The 22,568-nt window shown below is 44.4% G+C and overlaps 1 protein-coding gene across 8 annotated transcripts in view; it reads left to right on the forward strand.

Moving 5' to 3' along the window:
- The window catches only part of RASAL2 (RAS protein activator like 2), a 340,966-nt gene that overhangs the window by 221,851 nt on the left and 96,547 nt on the right, over positions 1-22,568 (forward strand). The gene's annotated exons all lie outside the window — the stretch shown is intronic.

Below are 22,568 nucleotides of genomic sequence, written 5' to 3' on the forward strand. Positions count from 1 at the left end.
GTCAGGGTCTGTCTTGGCTCCCTAAGAGCCATCCAGCTTCTAGTTTTTTCATTTACCCGAAAATCTCACTTTTCTCTCCACCTTTTCTATTCTGTCTTATAGAATCATAGAATAGTAGAGTTGGAAGGAGCCTACAAGGCCATCGAGTCCAACCCCCTGCTCAATGCAGGAATCCAAATCAAAGCATTCCCGACAGATGGCTGTCCAGCTGCCTCTTGAATGCCTCCAGTGTCGGAGAGCCCACTATCTTTCTAGGTGATTGGTTCCATTGTCGTATGGCTCTAACAGTTAGGATGTTTTTCCTGATGTCCGGTCGAAATCTGGCTTCCTGCAACTTGAGCCCATTATTTCGTGTCCTGCACTCTGGGTCGATCGAGAAGAGATCCCGGCCCTCCTCTATGTGACAACCTTTCATGTACTTGAAGAGTGCTATCATATCTCCCCTCATTCTTCTCTTCTCCAGGCTAAACATGCCCAGTTCTTTCAGTCTCTCCTCATAGGGCTTGGTTTCCAGTCCCCTGATCATCTTTGTTGCCCTCCTCTGAACCCGTCTTGTCTCTCTCTTGCTGATACTTTATTTCTGTTTCTTCCCCTCCCTCCCTACTCCTCCCCGGTTACCTAGCTCAGAATGGGGCAGGGTGACATGACGAGGGAGTGGAGCATCGGATAGCATTTTGCGCCCGCTCTATTGAAGGAGAGGCGCGACCGCATGCAGCATGTGCAGCTGCAGTTCCTTTCCTTGCCACTTTAGCACCCATCTAATCAGCAGAGGAGAAAGGCGGTGGCAACAAGGTGTGGCCATTCACCTGCACGTAGAGCAAAAAGGGGTGAAAAGGCACTCTTGGCTTTGAGCGGCTATCAGGCGCTCCCCGCCCGCACCTTAGGGTCAGCTGGGCTCTGAATTTTCTCCATCCCGCAATTACAAATGGAGACATGACTGCATTCTCGGAAGGGGAGCAGAGCAATCTAATGGAGCAGCAGATTTAGCTCCCAGTGGTTGGGAGAGATGCCTGAGTGCCACATGGAGGGGTGAGTAGAGGCTGTTCGGCAGATTCCCACCCCCCCCAGGACAGGAGGATTTCCCCAAATTCCTATCATGGGTTAGGGGCATCATGGCTAAGGACGTCAGGAACTCAAGGGTAGAGCCCAGTTTAAGATCTAAGTGCCATAAGAGGAAGCCTGGATCCACATTGGGAGGAGAAGGTGTGTCTTGTCTCCCCCAAGCAGCACCTCCCCCTCTCCCTCCCCCCATCTCCAGGCTCCTCCTCCTCCTCCTCTCCTTCTCCTGTTTGCCAAAGCAATCACGGGCAGAGGCACAAGGATAAATAGAAATGCAACACTAAAGAGATGCACTCTTCTCACCACCCTAGAAGTAAGCAAGGGCATAAGAGGGTGATGAGTAAACAGGCAGCTACAGCCTTGGGACTACTATCAGACTCGGAAAGCTCTTCCTGTTCAGAAGGCAGAGAGGAGGGACAGCTCTCGGAGGAAGTGGAAGCACCTCCTCCTAAGGGGAGACTTTTTCAGGCAAAATTTTTTCCTGCTGTGCTAGCAAAGGCTAGACGGGTTTTCAAACTTCCTGAGGAACAGCCCAAGGGGGAGGAGCCAGGCATCTCCACTGCATCAAAAGGCTCCAGGGCAGCCTTCCCAGGGGGCCAGTTGAAGATGGCTATTCTGCCTTTCCCAGACTCATTCCAGGCTCTGTGGAATGCAAAATGGGCCAATCCAGCCAAACCCAAACAGGTGCATAAGCTGGTTAGTAAACACCATTCCTTTGCTCCCCTGATCATGGGGCAGCTAAAAAGAACTCAGCAGTGGACTCAGCAGTGGTTGCTCGTCTTTGGCCGCTATTCCCACTGAAGGGGAAGGGGGACTGATGGACTGCTGTGATAAAAGGGTAGAGGCTGCACTACGTAGGGATTTTGAGGCACAAGGCGCAGCTTCCAGGGCTTCGGCTGTGGTATCAGTATTTGTGCGAGCAAAATGTTGTGGGCAAATGAACTGTCAGTCGGGGGTGACATTCCTAAACAAGTGAAGGATGGGCTGATGAAGATATCTCTGGCAGCAGCCTTCCAGGCAGATCCTACAAAGGGCGCAATGATGTTCAATGCCAGGACAATGGCTTCCAGCACAGTGGCTAGGCGGAATCTATGGCTCAGACCCTGGGAAGTGGATCCTGGCTCACAAAGCCGTTTCACGAACTCTCCCTTTGGGGGGGCAAGCTATTTGGACACCCTCTGGAGAAAGTTTTAGTGGAGACAAGGGTAAAGCAGAAGGCTCTTCCCATGGCAAAAAAGGACGAGCGCAAGATCAAACAACAGTAGTCCATTTGGAGCTCCAGACACCTTTAGTGCATGGAGCCATAGGGGGTTGTTCGCACGGGCATGGGCAACGGCCACATCAGACTGCTGGGTTCTTTCCACAGTGTCGTTTGGCTACTCCTTGGAATTTTCCAGTCTTCCAAGGGAAAAGTTCATTTCAACTCCAAAGTCCAGGAGACCAGGAAAACACCCAGCTTTTCCAACGCCATAGGTCACCTCCTAGACATACATGCAGTGGAACCAGTACTTGCTTGAGAACGAGCTCAGGGTGTATACTCAATTTTCTTCCTGGTTTTGAAGAAAAGTGGGAGTGTCCAGTCTATACTCAACCTCAAGTGGTTGAATCGGAGGGTGTCTTACAAGAAGTTCAAAATGGAGACCTTGAAGTCTATATCAGAGGCCATAGATTGAGAGGATGGCATCAATAGACCTTTTCGAGGCCTATCTCCATATCCTAATTCGCCGGCAACACAGGAAATATCTTCGCTTCTGTTATGCCAATCAGCATAACGGATCTAGACAAGTTGCAGGGAATGCTAGTTTCCTGCCAGGACTTGGTGAACTGGGCCCGGTTTCATTCTCGTCCCCTGATGCAGGTGCTATTGCCTTTCCAGCATCAGATAGCAGATTCGCACAGGTTTGAGGATTCCGATCAGTCCAAGTCTGCATGTGGAATTGGGATGGTGGTTGGCCCCTCAGAGGCTGCTGACAGGGGTAAGCCTTGTATCACCAATGAGGAAAATTCTGACCACAGACGCCAGTCTCTACGGATGGGAGGCACTTCTGGATACTCATGTGATACAGGGACTATGGAAGGACAGCGAAAGGTGACACAGTATCAATTGGTTGGAGCTATGGGCTGTGTGTCTGGCACTCCAAGAGTTCACATCACAGGTCTCAGGGGCTCACTTTTTGGTAAGAACTGATAACACCATTACCAAGGCATACGTCAATCATCAAGGAGGAATGAGATTGGCTCTCTGGCAAAGGAGACCCGAAGGTTGTTGCGTTGGGCGGAAACTCATCTGTCCCTGAGGGCAGAACACATGGTGGGAGTCTAGAATGTAACTGCAGATTGGCTGAGCAGGACCTCCCTTTCAGATACGGAGTGGCGTCTTCATCTTCAGGTCTTCTAAGAAATCATCAAGATCTTCAGAGTTCCACAGGTGGATCTTTTTGCAACGTATCAGAATGCTCAGCTCCACAGTCTTTTCTGCTGTTTCCACCGTTCAGAAGCCCAAGGGCTGTATGCACTGGTGACAGACTGGCCAGCAGGTCTCCTCTATGCCTTTCCTCCCATCCCTCTCATTCTACACATGGCCAGACACATCAAGCATTTGAAAGCTAAGGTGATTCTGATAGCTCCATGCTGGCCAAGGAGGGCATGGTTTCCAGAGTTACTTCCCCTCTCAGTATAGGACCCGTGGCACATTCCATTCTGACCAGACCTCTTGAGCCAGGGCCCAGTCTTCCACCCTTGCCCAGAGATCTTCTGCCTAACAGTGTGAAGGCTGAGCAGCAATGGTTAGTGGAATTGGGGTTTTCCGGCTCAGTTTCTGAATACCCTACTGGCATCATGAAAGGCGTCCACCCATAGAACATATGGCTCTACCTGGAAGGTATATGTAGACTGGTGCTGAGCCGATGAGCAAGATCCAGCTTCTACACAGATTGCAGATGTCCTGGGCTTCCTGCAGGCTGGGATGGATAAGGGACTTAGTACAAATGCCCTGAAGCTCCAGGCATCGGCTATTGGTAGCATTCGGAGCTGTAGGGGTGATCCCTCTTTGTCATCGCATCCCCTATGTCGGTGGTTACTTAAGGGGGGGGATTACGGAATCCCCAAGTCATCCTTCAGTTCCCCACATGGAACTTAAATTGGGTACTATCAGCCCTTATGGTCCGCCTTTTTGAACCCCTGGCCACATACAAGATAAAGCTCTTGACTCTTAAAACAGCCTTTCTGGTAGCTATTACATCAGCTTGAAGGGTATCAGAGTTAGGGGCCCTATACTTGGACCCGCAACTTTGCATATTTCATCAGGACAAGGTGATCCTGAGGCCAGACCCAGGAGTCTAGCCTCTTGGTCTATATTCACAGGCAGTAGCTTGGGAACAACAATTGCAGTCACACTTTCCAGTGTGTGGATTTTCTTTTACCACTATTGGGCAAGAAACAAACTGTAATGCAACCAATAAGGTGCATCATCAGTGAGTTTAAAGGGGTTGAACTGACCACATGGAACCACTGTTGTTGCTTCTATGGATGTAAGGGGGTGAGGTTAAAGGTAAATGAAATGCAAATAGAAAAAGAAAAAAGACACTGATGATTTCCTAAATGCAATACCATACCAACTTCAACAAAATTGCTACGAGCAAGACAGAAAACTCAGCATCCCACAACCAGTCAGGATTCCTAACCAAAAACCAAAACTAAAAAATTCCTGGCAGCCAGTCAGCCAAGGTCACAGAAATCCCCATGCAGCACATCCTGACCTGGGGACTGCAGTTAGTGGAGAATGTTGTGGCACGATTGCTGACATTACTGTAATGTTTATGTTTTTATTGTGTATGTTATTATATATGTGTGCTATTTTATTGTAGCTGCCCCGAGTGCCATATTGTAGGGTAGAAGGGTGGGATAGAAATATTTTAAATAAATAAAATAAAATAAAATAAACATGAGTGAGACCCTATCAGCACATAATACCTCTGCTCTGAAATCTGTACTGGTTGCTGATTTGCTACCAGGCCAAGTTCAAGGGGTGTTTTCCATGTTACGGGTGCTACATAGTACTTGTTCTGCTCTTGTAAGAAATCGGTCCTTTAGTGTGGCAGCACCTACACTTTGGAACTCCCTGCCTATTGACATTAGGCAGACACCTTCATTGTACTTTTTTCAGCACCTGCTAAAAACATTTTTGTGTAGGCAAGCCTACTCAGGCATGTAGAGATTATTGTGTTTTTTTAATCTGTTTTTAACTCATTGTTGGTTTCATTATTTTGAATGTTTTTAGATGCCTGTCTTTTAACTGTTTTTCCCAATAATATTATTGTTTTAATTCCTTCTGTTAACCTCTTTGAGATTTTTTTACAATAAAGCGGTATGCTGTAAATTTAAAAAAATGTAAATGTACTACCTTCAACTCAATTCCAACTTATGGCGACACTATGAATAGAGTTTTCATGAGGCTGAGAGGCAGTGACTGGCCCAAGGTCAGCCAGTGAGATTCATGGCTATGTGGGGATTCAAACCCTGGTCTCCCAAATCGTAGTCCAACACCTTAACCACTACACCACACTGGCTCTAGTTGTAAATAAATACATAAATAAATTTTGTAGTCACTGTGGCCCTTGAGTCTCTTTCCACTTTTAGGAACAAAGAAATCTGCCTTATACTGACTCTGGTCATTTTGGTACTCTGTAGCTCAGTACTAATGACACTAGCATTGGCTCTGCAGGATTCCAGGCAATAGTCTTTTGCAGAGATTGGATTTGGGGCCTTTGCATGCAAATCAGATGCCCTACCACTGTTTTAAAAAAGAATATTTTAAAATTGTTCTTTTCAATTCACTAATGAATGCACATCATACATAGGGCAGATCCACACCATTCATTTAAAGCACATTCAACAAACATTTGAAGCACATGAATCCCACCTACAGAATCATGGGAACTGTAGTTTGTTAAGGGTGGTGGAACCTATAACTGTGAGGTGGAAACTGCGCTTCCCAGGATTCTTTAGAGGAAGTCATGTGCTTTAAATGCAAGTTGGATATGTTTTAAATGTATTGTGTGGATCTACTTCATAAACTTTGCCTGTGTGTAAATCGCTTTAATTATTACTTTTAATGGAAATGAGCTACAACATTTACTTGGTGACAGTGGGCTACTCACCATCTCTCAGCCTAATCTGTCCCTCAGGATGAAAACAATGGAGGAGAACCATGATGACCCCAAGGAAGAAAGGCACACTTAAAATGTAGAGGAAGTAATAATGTACTACCATAGTGTGAAATTAGATACTTATAGGGACAAAGTATGAAGAAATATTTATATAAGAAAAAATGTCAAAGATGTACACAACCTGTAAATGGGGCTTACTCAGACTGGGACGTGTGCACAGAACTGCAACCTCAAGTGTTAAGGAACTTCATTCACTCAACCCAAAATTCAGAATCTTGCCACTTCAAGCTGTTTTGCCAGTTCATACTTGTTTTTATGGTTATCCTGTCAAACTAATCTCATCTCTTTTTTTGATCGGGTCACTAGCTTAGTAGATGGTGGAAATGCTGTAGATGTCATCTATCTAGATTTCAGCAAAGCGTTTAACAAAGTCCCCCACGACCTTTTGATTAGCAAACTGGTCAAATGCGGACTAGATGGAAATACTGTCAGGTGGATTCACAACTGGTTGGAAAACCGTACTCAAAGAGTGGTCATCGGTGGCTCTGTTTCGGACTGGAAGGAGGTTTCGAGTGGAGTGCCACAGGGTTCTGTCCTGGGACCGATACTCTTCAACATTTTTATCAATGACTTAGATGACGGGGTGGAGGGAAGCCTTATGAAGTTTGCGGATGATACGAAACTGGGAGGGATAGCTAACACAATGGAAGACAGGAATAAAATCCAAAGGGACCTGGATAGACTAGGAAATTGGGCTGAAATTAATAAAATGACATTCAATAAAGACAAATGCAAGGTTCTGCATTTAGGCCACAAAAACAAAATGCGCGGGTACAGGATGGGAAATACCCGGCTTAGCAATAGTGCGTGTGAGAAGGACCTTGGAATTGTAGTGGATCGCAAGTTGAACATGACCCAGCAGTGTGATGCTGCGGCAAAAAAGGCAAACGCGGTTTTGGGCTGCATAAACAGCTATAGTTTCCAGGTCGAGGGAAGTAATAGTCCCACTATATTCTGCATTAGTCAGGCCTCATCTGGAATACTGCGTTCAGTTCTGGGCGCCTCATTTTAAGAAAGATATAGACAAGTTAGAGCGGGTTCAGAAGAGGGCGACGAGGATGATAGCCGGTATGGAGAACAAGTCTTATGAGGAAAGGTTGAAGGAACTTGGCATGTTCAGTCTGGGGAAGAGAAGGCTGAGGGGTGACATGATTGCACTCTTTAAGTACCTGAAGGGCTGTCACATAGAGGAGGGTACAGATTTGTTCTCTGCTGCCCCAGAGGGTAGGACTAGGTCTAATGGTTTTAAGTTGCAGGAGCGTAGATTCAGATTGGACATTAGAAGGAACTTCTTGACAGTAAGGGCAGTTCGGCAATGGAACCGACTGCCTAGGGAGGTGGTGGGATCCCCTTCGCTGGATGTCTTCAAGCAGAGGCTGGACAGCTATCTGCGGGAGATGCTCTAGCTGTGGATTTCCTGCTGTGAGCAGGGGGTTGGACTCGATGGCCTACAAGGCTCCTTCCAACTCTATGATTCTATGTTATTGGATTTTGAATGGATTTATTTTTTGTTGTGAGCTGCCTTGGTTTCCAGTCTGCAACCCTACCTCACAGAGTTGTTGGGAAGACTCCATATACGCATACCCACTGGAGATGTAGAAATACATACATCCCATATAATAATTTATTGTCAAAGCTGGTTGGTTATTGCAGAATATATATTTTTTTAAATAAAATCAGTATTAGTTTCCTGCATAATAAAAGCCATGATACCTACGTAATCCCTGCCTAATTTCTTTAAAAATAGGATTGGAGGGAGAGAGAAAGATTTACAACACAAACGCAATCCTTTGCTATGTTCACTCAGAAGTCCCATTAATTTACAGCACAATCCTAACTATGTCTACTCAAAAGTAAGTCCTGTTTAATTCAATGGGGTTTACTCCAAGTATGGGGGATTAGCATTGCAGCTTTACTCCCAGAATAGCGAGTATTGGGTTAAAGCTTCATATTGGGAAGGTTTCCAAAATACTGCCCTTTTCAACAGCCCAGAAAAAATTTAAACTTGTTTGACTCCTGCACACAATAGAGAAGAAGAGTTTTACTACTGGTGAAAGCTATACAGTAATACCTCGCATTAACGTACCCAATGGGACCAGAGCGAGTACGTAAACCGAAAATGTCCTTAAAGTGAAGCACTACCTTTTAAAACTTTTTTTACCTCTCCTTCATGCGGAACCTCAAAGCCCCTCACTAAAGCCTCTGCTGCTGTGCTGCCACCTCTCAGATGATCGCGATTGCGCCTCCCAGCTGATTTGCGGTGGTGCAATAGCATCTATTTCCACCCCCGCGCACTAAAGCCTCTGCTGCTGCACTGCCCCGCCTCCCAGCTGATTGCGATTGCACCTCCCAGCTCATTTGTGGTGGTGCAATCGCGTCTATTTCCACCCCCATGTGCTAAAGCCTCTGCTGCTGCACTGTGTTTCTGGAGAAATACAGGCATATGGGCCATGTACGTTATAGCGAGGCAACGTTAAGTGGGGTATGCCTGCATACAATTTATTAGATTTTTAGATAAGCAGGAAAAAACAACAGTTTTCTGCCCTTGCAATGGGGTCTAAGTCAGTCACGACCCTGACTTCACTTACTGGCTACAAACCTGGAAGGGCGGTGTTAGAGCAGCCAGCTATGAGCTCATGTAACAGAAGTTGGGGGGGTGATGTTTTGGTGTATATCTCATGAACCAGACCACAGAGAAACTTATGTTTTTTTAAAAAATTAAAGCTGAGAGTCGAGGGATTAAGGTGGCTCACCCAATGACCCAGAGAGGACCACACAAATCCAGAGTCTCCGGGTGAAAACTGGAGACCTGGCAACCCTACTTTGCGTATAGATACAATTCTCTTTCACCTGTGGTCTGTCCCTGTGTTCTGATTCTTCTTGAACTGAATTACTCTGGTAATGACAGTGAGCTTCTGATGCTGCATTAGGTATCTCAGTTTTACATTCCATCTGAAAACAAACTTGTTCATACTACAAATTTAGGGAAGGGCAGAGAAAATAAATACTTTAGGGTATGTTTGTTAACTCCTCCTCGAGAGTCCCTCCTTCTAATCTTGTTCCTGACCTTTAGATTTTTCTTCCTGTTGGACAAGCAAGGGAAAGCTTTTTAACTGGCTGCTATATAAAGAACTAACTATGCAATTGGAAGTAATTATGGAAAGCAATTGGAATTTTTTATAGGTTGCTGGGTTGATATTTCTGTCACAAACCCTGAAAAGGCCTCATGCTGAGCTGTACATTTTGGGGAAATCAGAAAGTAGGCCTGAGTTACAGCCTAGGTGTCAGCAAGCCAGCCAGCTAGCTAGCTAACAGTAGTGTACATAACAATTTTTCTGTTCCTCTAGAGCTGTATTCATCCTTTGCCATCCAGTATTCAAGAAAAAAAGAAAAAATAGCTGCTATGATTGTGAGTATAGTGAGTGCTTTAAAATAATAAAGGGTAGCCATTTTTTCAGATGACTTTGTTATCTGTTTATTTCACCCTTTAGCAATAAGCACCTGATCCTGCTCTATTCATTATAATAACTGCAGAATAAACAAACTCTTACTTAACACTTTTCTTTATTGCTGGTTGGTTAGAGAACACAACTGAAGATGAAAGTGAAAAGCAGAGCAAAGGAAAGCAAAGGGATGGAGTCTAACTGTAGTCCATTGTACAAAGTTCTAATATTTAACTCTTAAAGAATAACATTACTTTACAGGCTGTTTTTTTCAAAATCACTTAGGGTGATTGTGATAATGAAAAATCTACCTTCGGTTAGGAAAAATCTTGAGTGAGCAGAGTTTAGGGGACTCTTCCAGATGAGGCTTTTGTTATGTGCACGCCCTGCCTTATTCACTGAAATTTTCATAGGGTCCTGTTCTTAAATTGCTCCTGTTTATGAAATAAGCTGTCATTCTTTAAATGCAGGTTGTCATCTGTCATGTCACAAATTAAAAAATATTTGTTGTTGTTATGTGCCTTCAAGTCGATTACGACTTATGGCAACCCTATGAATCGGCAACCTCCAATAGCATCTGTTTTCATACGACTCCAGACTTTCCTTTCGCATCTGTGCGCATCAGCCTTCGGGCTTCCTTTTGGCTTTGACCCAGTTGCGTCATTAGCCTCAGTGCTACTCATACTTGTCCGTTGTTCTTCCCCAGTAGCTCGGTGAGCGCCATCTGACCTGGGGGTCTCATCTTCCAGCACTATCTCGTGTTGCATTTTGGATACTCTGTTCATAGGGTTTCCGTGGTAAGAGGTATTCAGAGGTGGTTTACCATTGCCTTTCTCTGAATCTGGATGCATCTTAGTCTGGTGTCTCAGCTTTGACCATTCCTTCTTGGGTGCCCCTGCTAGGAGTCTAGCCTCTTGGTCTAGACTCCTGACAGCATTGCTCTCAGCTTCTCGGGGGGGGGGGAGCACAGCGCTGGGGAGACAGTGCCCATATTTGCCTCCCCCCCAGTTATAGGCTTATAATGACATCAGGTAAAGCTTTTTCCTTTGTCGGCAGAGTTTGTAATAAAGCCTGCAGGCCAGAGGTTCCCCACACCCCTGAGATAAGTAATAGAGGTGTGGCTCATTGATGCAGCACACACCCTCTGTATGCACAAGGTCTTAGAATCAATCCCCAGCATCTCCAGGCCAGGCTAAAAGTTCCTTTCTAAAACCCTGGAGGGCTGCTGCCAGTCTGTGTAGACATTACTGTGATTGATGGACCAATGGTTTTATTCAGTAAAAAGCAGCTTCCTATAATAAAGAAAAGGTTACCACGAGTGGGAGTTCTTCAGGGAGGGGTTTTCAAAGACTGCACCACCATAAAGAGGATCTAGTGAGGAAAGAGAGGTTGACAGGGGCAGAGGCATCTTTTGCATTTAAGTCTGCATACAGCAAGCATGGACTGGATACAAATTTCTCCTGCTATCGAGTTCTATTCATTTACTTTAAAATATTTACAGGTTTCCTCTTTTATGAGAACTCTTTTGAGACAGCTTACATGATAATAATAAAAAATACAACTGCAATATAAACACTGTGAAATACAAGCTAATTTCTACAAAACATCCCCAGCAATAAATGAACTAGCAATAATAAAACTCCCCCATCCAAAAATATATAAACAGATTCCTCAATTCAAAGAGCAGTACAGGGATACAAATCATTATTTAAAGCCTTTCTAAACAACTGAAGTGTGGTAGCTTTCTGGAGGTCAGCTGGCAATGAATTCCAAAGCTGGGAGGGCATCACAGAAAAGCCCTCTCCCTTGTTTCTAATGCAAATAGTCCTCTAGGCCTTGAGATTTGGAACCCAAGCAGGGACTGGGATGAAGTTTAGAAGATAACAACGGTGCTGCCTTGGGGGGTTGTTGTTGTTGTTTAGTGCAGCTCTGTGCTATCACAGTGTGGCAATTCATCTGTAAGCTGGTTATTTAAATAGAAGAAACTTAGCAGGATCAATATCATTAGGTTGCTTATCCCTTGGGCTGCACAGAAGCACATAGCAAAAATTCAGTCAGGTTATGTGAACAGCTAGATTCCGTCATCCTAATTTACTTTTAAAACAACTGCTAAGAGGCTAACGTAACCTTTGCTAACTTGCCGTCTTCCAGATGTTTAGGACTACAACTCCCAACAAACTCAGACAGCTGGGTCTGATTGAAGTTGCAGTCCACAACATAGAGAGTGCACTGGGTAGGCAAAGGCTGGACAAAGGAATTTTGCTGACACAAGGTTGTAAACTTTGACCATTTCCCCACCTTTGGTCTTGTGGCATGATGAAAAGCACCTGACTAAAAAAACTCCATCCCTGCATTTGTATTTTGGATCATGTCTTCTGAAATGCTGTGTTGTATAGCCAAGACAGCAGAAGACATGGTATTTACCCTCCTTGGTGCTATAACTTTGCTCTCTACTGTAAAACCTCCACTAAATATTCTGATAATAAGTGATTTTCTATGTTTCTTTTGAGAGGAACTGCCACAATCTACTTGAACCATAATATTAGGAAATCTTTCCTGACATGAAGCTTAACTTTTCTTTTGTTAGTCTAGAGCTACTCATTTGTTTCAGCTTAGCATCTTCCTCTTGCTTTGATTTCATGCTTTTCAGATACATGCCAAGGCTTAGTTATACCAAGCAGAAAGCAATCCTCTTTCTAGCTATTGAATTATTTGTGAAGAATTTACTCCAGCTCACTGACCTTGAGGTTCTGCGCTATACAGGGGCCGTTGTACATGAAATCTGGTTATTGTCTCACGAATCAGCAAAATCATCTCACCATCTGTGTGATACATCACTCTGTGTATGAGTAAAAGTGCATGTGTACTTTAATTTTGCATGTTCAAATTATACTGCAAAGGTATACCTATGTTGCTTTGTTCGCCTAACTTTTTTTTTTTCCTCCCTGTGTGCTGTTTTTCACACATTGTCTTGCTGGAATAATTTTCCTACTGTGTAAAATAATCCTTGGGGAAAGGTTGACTCTTCCACTATTACTTCCTATTTGTTAGAGCTCTTCACTTCCTTTGAAACACTTTACTCTTGCTCTGCTGTCCTCCTTTATTATGATTCTCTTAAATTAAGCAGATATTCGCCTTCCCCAGACTACAGACTACAGCCTGTCTCTTCCCCCTCTGTGGGGAGGCTATTGCTGGAACCTCCACTGTATGGATCTGGGGGGGGTGAAGATGGGGGAGGGTGGAAGGCAGTTGCAACCCCAGGAATGACAGGTGATGGATCAGTTCAGATTTCAGAAGAAGAGGAGGGGCACATGAATTGCAAAGCATTCAAAAGGGGGTTGGGTGTTTATTGCCTTAGTTTGTTATACAAGCAACAGATAATTCAAAGCAACGTCTTCTCTGTCAAACCCTGCCCGAACAAAATTGCACTCTCTCTTTCTCTCATTAAGAAACTTAGGGTGCAGTCCAATACACACTTCCCTGGTAGTAAGTTCCATTGAACCCAATGGAGCTTACTTCTGAGTATACATGTATTGGATTGCAGCCTTAATCTGCTCCCTGTGGGGAATGGATGCTCTGCTATGGGAGGAGCGAATGAGAAAGCAATTTTCTCAGCTCAGAAGAGAGCAACACCTACATGTTAAAGCTAACTTGGTTGACTTGGGAGTAAGCTTCATTGATCACAGTGGGGCTTGCTTCCGAGTAAACATGCAAATGATTGGGTTGTATGACACTATAACAGATTTATGTTGATAAAATAGGTTAATTTCTTTCTTTGGCTGGAGTGTATGAGAAGATTAGAGATAAGAAGAATGATAGTTAAATAAGTTAAACAATTCATGTGAGTTAAGGTCATTTTATTATGCTAGGTACATAACCTTGGGGTGGAGAAGGCATGGAAGGATCTTTCAACAAATGAGCTTCTAAAACCACAATATATCTTTTAAAAACTTGCTTGATGACAATAGGCTTTAAATGGGGGAAGGGCCGTACCTCAGTGGCAGAACATCTGCTTTCCATGCAGGAGACCCAAGTTGAAATTCCTGGCATCTCCAGGTAGGACTGGGAGAGACTCCACCTGAAACCCTGGAATGTTGCTGCCATTCAGTGTAGACAGTACTGAGTAAGATGGACTCAGGGTCTGACTTAGTATAAGGCAGTTTCCTGTCGTCTTATCTACCTTCCTAGACTTTCTTTAATATACTGAGAAAGAGTTATCTCCAAAAAAGTTAAATAAAAGTTATCTGTAGTAGTCTCATCTGACAAAGGCAGGCAGGCCTATGAAGTCTGTTACCAAAAAAGCCTATCAGCCAAAAATGCAAGTTGTGAAGTAATTGCGGGCCACCATGATTGGCTCGTTTTTGGGGGGGAGGGGAAAGATGATGATCTTGTGGAAGACTGAGTAATTTTGGGGCTCTGCAAGGGGGCTGGTTAATCTATGTGTGCTCGTAAATCAAATGTATTTATTATTCATTTATTTATTTGATTAATAGCCCACCCTTCCAATGGGGACCCAGGGCTGCAAACAAAAACATTAAAAACACTCTAAAATATCATAAAAACAGACTTTAAAATATATTAACACAAAACATCTCTAAAAACACACTAAAACAACAGATCTTTTAAAAGATCTTTTTAAAAAAGCTTTAAAAAAATCTTAAAAAGCAATGCCAACACCAACACAGACTGGTATAAGGTCTTTACTTAAAAGGCTTGTTGAAAGAGAAAGGTTTTCAGTACGTGCTGAAAAGATGACAGAGATGGCACCTATCTAATATTTAAGGGGAGGAAATTCCAGAGCTTGGAAGATTACTTTTAAAAAGTAATAAATTACAATTACTGTTACATGGCTCCAAAAAGTAAAAAAATTACCATTACAATTACTCTGAAAGTAACTGATTAGTTGCTTTTTTTTAAAAAATGCAGTGCCTACAAGGTGCTCGCCTTGGCTGCTGCACATCTATGTAGCCTAAAACATTAAAAATAAGCACACACACACACACACACACACAAAGGGTAGTAGAATAATTTTTTTATCCATAAGATTAACAGAATGACATAGCAGAATCTCACATCCACCCCCTACTCCCACCCCAGCAATGGTGATACCCCAACACATGCATACTTTTTCACTCGAAAACAAATTTTACATTTGAAATGCTGCTTTTACAATACATTTCTGTTATGTCTCATCTTTGCTCAAAGAGCACGTCAAACAAGGAATGTCTTTTTACAGTCATTACTTTGCCACCAGTACTGAACAGGCGTTCTGTTGCGGCACTTGAAGGCATGTAAAAAACACCACAACACCCCTTTCAACTAAAACACATTTTTATCAATATGGCAATCCCTGTCATCAAAGAAAAATGCAAACTTTAGTACTTTACTATTTTATTTTATTTTATTTATTATTTGATTTATATCCCGCCCTTCCTCCCAGCAGGAGCCCAGGCAAACAAAAGCACCAAAAACACCTCAAAACATCATAAAAACAGACTTTAAAATACATTAAAACAAAACATCTTTAAAAAACATTTTTAAACGCTTTCAAGACATCTTTTTTAAAAGGTTAATAACATGTTGTTGTTTTTAAAAAGCAATTCTAACACAGATGCAGACTGGGATAGGTCTCAACTTAAAAGCCTTGTTGAAAGGGGAAAGTCTTAAAAAGGCACCAAAAAGATAGCAGAGATGGCGCCTGCCTAATATTCAAAGGGAGGGAATTCCACAGGGTAGGTGCCGCCACACTAAAGGTCCGTTTCCTATATTGTGCAGAACGAACCTCCTGATAAGGTGGTATCTGCAGGAGGCCCTCACCTGCAGAGCACAGTGATCGACTGGGCATATAAGGGGTAAGACAGTCTTTCGGGTATTCTGGTCCCAAGCTGTATAGGTCTTTGTACACCAAAACTAGAACCTTGAACTTGGCCCGGTAGCAAATGGGCAGCCAGTGCAGTTCTTTCAGCAGCAGGGTGACAAGCAGCAGTTGCCTTTGTAATTTTTTTTGTCAACAGTATAACATAGAGGTAACTTAATCATGTGCATACTTACCAGGAAGTAAGTCCCACTGAATTCATTGGGTAGAATGTATGCATGATTGAACTGTCAGAAGCAGAACTTAAGAGACATAATGTAGGTAAACAGAAAATGCACATATCAAAAGTAATCCACCAGAATAAACATTATCCCTTCTGCAATTAAAAATGTAGTCTTGCCCAGCATATAGTGAAAGTATGGAATTTGCTACCACAAGAAGCAGTGATGGGCACCACCTCGGATGGCTTTAAAAGAGGATTAGACAAATTCATGGAGGATAAAGCTCTCGGCGGCACCTACCAATGATGGCTATGTTCTACTTTGACTGTCAGAGACAGGATGCTTCTGAATATCAGTTGCTGGAAATAAAAGTGGGGAGAGTGCTGCTCTTGCACTCAGGTCCTGCTTATGGGCTTCCCTTTATGGCCTCTAATTGGTCTCTGTGAGAACAGGATGCTGGACTAGATGGGCCACTGGTTGGATCCAGGAGGATCTTCTTATGTTCTTGTATGTATTGCAACAAGCAACAAAAGTTACTTGGGGGCCTTACAGACCAGGGATAGCCAACATAGTGCCCTCCAGATGTTGTAGGACTACAATTTCCATCATCCCTGATAATTGCTTATGTTGTGTGAGACTGATGACAGTTGTAGTCTAACAACATCTGGAGGGTTCTATGTTGATGAGCCGATTAGATTGACATGACTCCCTTCCCACCTACCCACCTGTTTCAAATATGTCCTGAAAAGTATGTCCCTTAAATTCTGTGTCTGACAGCGTGTTCCTTTCAGAGGTAAAAATTAATCAGAAATCCTGTATACTTATCCATTTAACTCAATGAGGCTTAATTCAGAGTAGACCTATATAGGACTGGACACCACCAGTTCAGCATTTCAGGCGTTATACTTTATTAATGCTGTACCAACTACAACTACCAACTGCTGCTTATGCACATAAATTGTCTCAGCCTAAGCTACCTCATAGGGTTGTTGCAAAGATAAACAGGGGAAAGGGAATGGCAATGGTCATGGCATTCACAAATGAAAAGCAAATCTGGGGAGGGGGCAGAAGCAATAAGATGTCTGATTGACAGAATGTTAACAGGTGACGCTTTCCCCATATTTGTATTTCCATAGTAGAGAAGGCTTACTTCATTTAATTTCTACCTGCCCCACAGCTGTTAAATGCACAAGAGCCTGTTCTCCTGCAATGCCAACCCGCAACCATGCAAAGAACTGAAGTTATAAAAAATAACAACCACAGAATTTGGGCAATTTTTTTTTAAAAAGAACATGTGTAACTATGTGAAATACGACATTCTCAGACAAAAAGAAGTTATGAGACAGTAGACATAAAACACACACACACACAAAGCCTTGACAAACAGCAACAAAAATACTCTGAGCATGAGCATTTTTACATTTTAAATTTTTATTCATCGTTGTTTTTGCTTATTTACTGCCTTGGGCCAGTCCCTAACTCTCAGCCTAACCTACCTCACAGGGCTGTTGTGAAGATATAGAAGGCAGAATTAAAATGGCTGCAAAAGGAAACTAAGGCTGCAATGCAATACATGTCTATTCAGGCGTAAGCTCAACTTGGTTCAATGGGAGTTACTCCCAGTTAAGTGTGTACTCCAATACATACTTGCCTGGGAGTAAGTCCCATTAAACCCAATGGAACTTACTTCTGAGTAGACATGTATTGGATTGCAGGTTAGCCCTTGTATTATAGGCATCAAATTTTACTTGCCTTAACTAGATTGATATATCTTTGTATTATGTCATATTTTTTCTTCCCCCCGCTGCAAATTAGTACAGCTTCAAGGCTTCAATCATGGTGTAGTGGTTAAGGTGTTGGACTATGACCTGGGAGACCAGGGTTCGAATCCCCACACAGCCATGAAGCTCACTGGGTGACCTTGGGCCAGTCACTGCCTCTCAGCCTCATGAAAACCCTATTCATAGGGTCACCATAAGTCGGAATCGACTTGAAGGCAGTACATTTACATTTATACCCAATTTGATTTACCTGGGAGTAAGCTCCATTAAACATAAAGAGAATTACTTCTGAGGAGACTTGTATATATCATACTGTAAGTTAACTATATAATGAGTTTTGACAAGTGCCTGTTTGGAACTCTTTGCATTTCCCATGGGGAGGGGGATTTTTTATTTTGCACAAAAGACCTTCCAGGAAGTACCTTCCTCAGAAGACAAAGATGTATCCTGGTTGTTATGAAGAAAGGAAGGGCAGGAAAGAAAACTGGAAGCAGCAGCTCTTTAGGACTCTGGCAACATGCTGATGCATCTTCTGCCTGCCCCTCGCTCACCCCGAAGCCATGGCTGTGAGGAGGCTTTTGGCTCTGCTCCTTGTTCTCTCAGCAGCCCTGCTACTTGGGCTAGGTAGCAGTGGTGGTCTCTTTTCTCTCCTCTGGTAAGAGAGGGGAGGTGGAGAGGGAGGCAGAGGCCACCACTCAGAGCTTTGCGCTCCAAACCACATGCAATCCCACACACACTCTCTCTCTCAGCGAGCAAGCATAGTCTCTCTCACTCAGCCACCTCCCGTGCCCTGCCATGCCACAAAACAAACATTTTCCCTTGGGGTGCAAAAAAGTTAAAACTGCAAATGCTGCAAAGTAGCCAGGGAGGGCTATTCCCTCACACCAAGTGCAAAAATACACACACACACACACACGCATCATTGTCTCTCACCTCCAGTTCTTCATGTCCGTTCTACCGCTGCCTCCTTGCCCTCCAACTCCTTTCTCCCTCCACTACATTCTTCACCACCACCATCCATTTTTAAACCATTTTTCTCCACTCCACCCCATCTCGCTCTCCACCTCCTCCCTTGTTACCTCCTAAACACCCACAGAGCACAAGGGAAGAGCGATGCTGTGCAGAAGCACATGATTTTTATCCATTAGTCAGAGGAGCAGAATGTTTTCCCTGCTCCCCCCCCAGGAGTAACACTGGAAACATTACAATTACAGCTCAAAAATAATGAAATTACTCCTCATTCTATTACAATCAAAATATAAGGAAATTACCCACCCGTTCCTCAAAAAAGTAATAAATTACAAGTAATTTGTTTTTCCTAATGAATTACTTACAGGGTCTGAGGAATTCCCAAAGGTAGGGTAGGTGCCACTACACTAAAGGTCTGCTTCCTATGTTGTGCAGAATGAACCTCCTAATAAGATGGTATTGTCAGCTTCAGGGCTGGGGGCTGGGCAGTAATGAAGCAGCCGGCAGTTAGCTGGGCAATAAATCAGTCAAGGCCAGGCAGATAACGGAGGCCTGCTGACAGAAGAAAGGCTTGACAAACTAACCAGTAGCAGTGTCCAAGAGCGTCGTCCAGGTAGGGAAGCAGAGTTCAGAAAGCCAGGGGTCCAGTCCGAAGGTCTAGAGGCTAGCATTGGTGTTACATGCAAGGGGTTACAACCGACGTTGTAGTCAGCAGCCTACTGCAGCCATGAACTGCCTTTTATAACAGACTCCCTAGGCCAGGTGCCCGTTATTAGTCTCCCAGCTGCTCAGAGCTGCTTGTTCTTAAACGACCCAACCTCTTCCTTCATTGCTGTGCTACTTGCTGGTGTCTCCTTTCTGCAGGGGGGAGGGGAGCCCTCTGTTCATGCCCAGAATCCGATTGAGGGGCTTCAGCCAGGTCCTGGACATTCTCCAGCTGGGGAAGAGCCAGAGTTGTGTCCTCAGGGGTTCCACTGGTTCCTTCTCCTGGGTCTGCCAACTCTGCCTCTTCCTCCTCCTCTGAGTCCTCTGAAGGAGCCATGACAGGTATCTGCAGGAGGCCCTCACCTGCAGAGTGTAGCGGTCAAGTGGGTATATAAGGGGTAATATGATCTTTCAGGTATCCGGGTCCCAAGCTGTATAGGGCTTTGTACACCAAAACCAGAACCTTGACTTAGCCTGGTAGCTAGTAGGAAGCCAGTGCAATTCTTTCAGTAGTGTGGTGACATGTTGCCAATGCCCTACCCCAGTGAACAGTCGCACCTCTGCATTTTGCACCAGCGGCAGCTTCTGAACCAACCTCAAGGGCAGCCCCACATAGAGCGTATTACAGTAATCCAACCTGGAGGTTACCAATGCATGGACATGGACAGTGGTCAGGCTATCCCGGTCCAGAAATGGCCACAACTGTCTTACCAGCCAAACTTGGTAAAAGGCAGCCCAAGCCACGGAGGTCACCTGTGCCTCTACAGACAAAAATGTCTCTAGAGCTCCCACAGGAGCCCCAGGAGCCCCCGCAGACTACAAACCTGCTCTTTCAGAGAATACAACCCCATCCAAGCAGGCAACTGACCAATTATCTGAACTCAAGAACCACCAACTTACAGCGCCTCTGTCTTCCTGGGATCCAGACTCAGTTTATTGGCCCTCATCTAGTCCACCACCGAGTCCAGGCAGCGGTCCAGGGCTTGCATGGCCTCTCCCGATTCAGATGTTACAAAGAAATAGAGATGGGTATTATCTGCATACTGCTGACACTTTGCCCCAAATCTCCTGATGACCGCTTCCAAGGGTTTCATATAGATGTTAACCAGCATTGGGGACAAGATGGTACCCTGTGGCACCCCACAGCGCAACTGCCAGGGAGCCGAAAGACAATCATCCAATGTTATTATCTGGAAATGACCCCAGAGATAGGATCAGAACCACTGTAAAACAGTGCCTCCAATACCCATCTCACTAAGCCGGCTGAGAAGGATACCATGGTCACTGGTATCAAAAGTTGCCGAGAGATCAAATAAGAATAACATGGTTGCGCTCCCCCTGTCCTTCTCCCGATAAAGGTCACCCATCACAGCAACCAAGGCCAATTCAGTCCCATAACCAGGCCTGAACCCAGATTGGGTTCAAGATAATCTGTTTCATCCAAGAGTACTTGCAATTGCTACACCACAACCCTCTCAATCACCTTCCCTGAAAAGGGGTATTTGCAATTGGGCAGTAGTTGTCACAAACCAATGGGTTCAGGTTGAGCTTTTCAGGAGCAGTTGCATCATTGCCTCTTTCAGGGTGGCTGGAACCACTCCCTCCCACAACGATGCATTGACTACACTCTGGATCCACATGGTCAAACCCCCTTGGCAAGCTTTAATAAGCCAAGAAGGGCAAGGGTCAAGAGAACACGTTGCTGCTGCATCATTGCAAGCACCTTGTCTACGTCATCAGGCCACATCAACTGAAATCGTTACCAAGAAGTGCTGGACACCTCATTGGGGATTACAGCAGATGTGGATGGGGCATCAAGACTGCTGCGGAGGCGAGCAACTTTACCCTCAAAGTGCCTTGCAAACACTTCACAGTGGGCCTCCAAAGAGTCTAAAACTCCATTTCCTGGAGTTGATGTCAACAGACCCCTGACAATACAGAAAAGCTCCACTGGACGGCTACTTGAGGATGCGATGGTGGCAGAGAAGTAGGCCTTCTTTGCTGCCCTCACTGTCACACAGTAGACACAGTTATGATGATTTACTCGTGCCCAATCAGCCTCACAGCACATCTTTTGCCACTTGTGCTCTAGCCGTCATCCACACACACACAGTCTAGTCTGGACATGACCAGAACATGCCTCACGGAAGCAAGCACAACCATCTCCACATAGGGGTGCAGTGGGTGCACCAGCCAGAAATGATAAAAAGCATTCCTGTTCACTGATATGATCTGGGCATTCCCAGTCTGCACTGAGTCCAGGAGCATTCCCAGAATGAGCACTTGGTTTTTCAGGAGGAGTGCCAATCAGTCCACCACCAGCTCTGGGCTGCTGCTGGGAGGAAGGGCGGGATATAAATCAAATAATAAATAAATAATAAATAAATAATAAATCTTCTGGGAGTGACCATCCAAGAATGACCTGAACCATTGTAATGCAGGGCCTCCTAAGCCTTATCTCCAGTGATCCATCCAGAAGAATATCATGGTCAGTGCCAACAAAAGCTGCAGAGAGGTTCAGGAGAACTAAGGTAGCACCCACTTAGTGTTACTTATGTACTAGGTCATTGGTTTTGGAGGGGTAAATGAGGCCAGATGCATTTCTGGGGGGGGGGAATAAGGTGAGTAGAGAAGCAGCCATGTTAGATTCTGGTGGTGTAATCTCTACCCTGCAAGTTATCTTCCCAGACAGAAACCAGGTTACATTTCAGTTTCTGTATTTCTGATAAATTCTGGGGCAAGGGGGGCAGTCAGTCTGCCCACACTTTCCCTCCCCTAACACTGCCTGTACAAAAGTTCTGTGAAGCGAGAATTCTCTGCCTAGCTCTTCCAACCAAAAAACCAGTATCTGGACTGTGCCATTTCAGGGTGTATGTGAGGACTTGCATGGTAGAATGCTTTCCCATTAATAAATGCTTCTACACATAAAAAGCTATCTCATCAGGGAGAGTGATAGCTTAGAACCCTTCACCATGAAATGGTAATCTCCTGCGTTGTATGGAGGAGCATTCCTTCGTGCAAGTCCTCATTTGCAGCCTGAAGGGGCATGGTCCAAACACATGTATCAAAGTAATTGATAAACTAGGGCAAGAAAGCAGACTTGCTTCCCATGCTGGTAGTCTTCTAGTTAGTGTTGCATAGTTATGTCTCCCTGTTTGTTTTGCAGTTCTGCATGTATTTATAACTTTACTTGCATTGCAAGGCACACATTACTGCACATATTATTGTTTGTTGGAGCCTTATTGTTGACAGGAAGCTCTTGTTTCTATGGGGCTCCTTCTTGGTGTCTTTAAAGCACAACATGCTCTCTCCCTTTTCCTCTGGTCTATCTCGATTCATATCTGGAT

This window comes from Rhineura floridana, chromosome 6 (genome assembly GCF_030035675.1).
Source record: "Rhineura floridana isolate rRhiFlo1 chromosome 6, rRhiFlo1.hap2, whole genome shotgun sequence".
Taxonomy (NCBI): domain Eukaryota; kingdom Metazoa; phylum Chordata; class Lepidosauria; order Squamata; family Rhineuridae; genus Rhineura; species Rhineura floridana.